This window comes from Aegilops tauschii, chromosome 3 (genome assembly GCF_002575655.3).
Source record: "Aegilops tauschii subsp. strangulata cultivar AL8/78 chromosome 3, Aet v6.0, whole genome shotgun sequence".
NCBI lineage: Eukaryota > Viridiplantae > Streptophyta > Magnoliopsida > Poales > Poaceae > Aegilops > Aegilops tauschii.
Genome location: NC_053037.3, coordinates 376,099,062 through 376,101,474, shown reverse-complemented (window position 1 = coordinate 376,101,474; position 2,413 = coordinate 376,099,062).

The window sequence follows — 2,413 nt, the reverse complement described above, 5'->3', positions numbered from 1 at the left end:
GGTCGAAAACGATATAAAGATCACCAGAAACGGATGCACGGTTTGCAAATGACAAGCAAAACAAGAATGACACGATTCTGCGATTAACAGCATGATGCCACTAAGAATGCATCAAGAAACTATGCTACTGCACTCAAACATAACAACAAAACATATGTCAGTAATCTACAGGAGATGCTTGACAAAAGATGAACACTGAGCTACGGCTAGATCACACCATAACAGGCTCAAACAAGCATGGCAAAAGTGCAAAAGATATCAGCTTCACAGACTTGGTGAAAATGCTGGACATGGCTGAAACAGCATCAGGTAGCAATGTTCAGAGCAAGCAATCAACATGCTACAGGAACATATCATAGCAAAACAAGGCATGGCATGAATCTACTAAATGCATAGAACAAAAGTCCCTTACTGATCATGAGCCAAAAAGGATCAGAAGATATGATGGCACCCATGTAAACATAGCAAGTTCGTTAACAGATTTCAGACTTGGCAGAAAACGGAGCATGGCAGAAACAGAATTATGATGGCATCTTGGTGAGCTTGATTCACTCACCGCAAAGCAATGCATGACAAAACAAGCATACCTACAGAAAGATGGCATGTTTATGAAGCTATCCATGGCAAGAGAAAATACATAGCATGAAAGGATCAACTACAACAACCTTGGCAAAATTGAGTAACACGTAAACAATCTGCCAGGAACATTTTATAGCAAAAGTAGAGCAAGATTGAGTCATGCTAGGGCACACCATAATTGCAAACAGTGGCATGGATGGATAGAGCATAACCATATGTTCAAAACATCCTTACTGAAGTATCTCAAAATAAGTACAGATCTCCCTGTAGCATCAAGTTTACATGGCATAAAAATAACAGCAGACAAAGACTTGGCAAAATCCTAATTCTCTGAAAACAGAAACATCACGAAGCCTAATTTGCATGCTTGTGCTAGTCACCACATAGATCACAAAAATACACGACATACATCTCTGTAAAGATGGCATGGCATACATCAAAACACATGTAGAGCTCATGCCCATAAGAAGCACACATCAATTGCAACAAAAATAACAAATCACCAAGTTCTGATAAGTAACAGCAGTTAACAGCATATAGCACTCTTGCACCAGAGATTTGGGCATCAAGATTGACTCAAATGAACATGACACAAAGGAACAAAATGAAGAGCATCTCGTAACGAACATTTTGATATATTACACGCACGAAACGGAGCAGTATGCGATGAGATGTGATGCAATAAAATATGCCACAGAATGTAAGTAAATAAGGACTTGGAGAAAATCGGGGGAGGGGAGAAAGTCAACCCTAGCGGTTTGGATCTGGATCGGGCCGAGGCTGCCGGAGCTCGGCTCGCCGGAGAGAGCTCGCGGGGCAGTGGTTCACCGAACCTCCACCGGAGTCGGAGAGGAGGGAGATGGAGGAGGCGCCGGACGGGGAGGGGGGCGCCGAGTGCGCGGGGCGGCGACCGCGGGCGGCGGCCGGGCGATGCGGCGGCGGCGGCTCCCCGGCGCGGCGGCGGCGCGGGCAGCCGGAGCCGCCGGAGACGACGACGGGCGCGGGCGGGCGCTCTGCGGGAGGAGGCGGCGGCGTCCCGGGCGGGCGACGGGCGGAGGGAGACCGGGCCTGCGGTGGGCCTCGCGGGCTCGGCGGCGGCGTGGCGTACGGGCGCCACGTGGCGCGCCGCAGTTGGGCGAGGGCGGCGGCGGCTTTTGTCCGGCCGGACCGGACGTGTCCGGCGGCGCGGGGTGGAAGAGACTAGGGTTTGATCTGCGAAAATTTCGGAGGGGGAGGTGTTTTTATAGGTAGTGGGAGCTAGGAGACTCCAAATGGAGTGTGGTTTTTGCCCACACGATCGTGATCGAACGACCGAGAGCATGGAGGGGACTTAGGTGGGTTTTGGGCTGTTTGGAGGGGTTTTTTGCTGCAACACACAAAAGGACTTTGCGGTTACCCGGTTAACCGTTGGAGCATCAAACGACCTCCAAATGGAACGAAACTTGACAGGTGGTCTACCGGTGGTATACCAAGGCCACTTGGCAAGACTCAGTCCATTCCGAGAACGTTCAACACCCGCTTACGAAAAGAAAACAAGAGGGGTGCGCCGGTGCGTGTGGGAGTGCCGGATTGCAAAACGGACAACGGGGAAAATGCTCGGACGCATGAGACGAACACGTATGCAAATGAGATGCACATGATGACATGATATGAGATGCATGACATGAACAAAAAGCAAAACGAAAACAAAACCCGACCACGAAGGGAATAACATAACACATAGCCGAAAATGTCAAGAGTTGGAGTTACAAATATGGAAAGTTACATCCGGGGTATTACACCGGCTGGGAGGCTTGCTGGAACAGGCACCCAAAAATGCTACTACTAGAGTTCG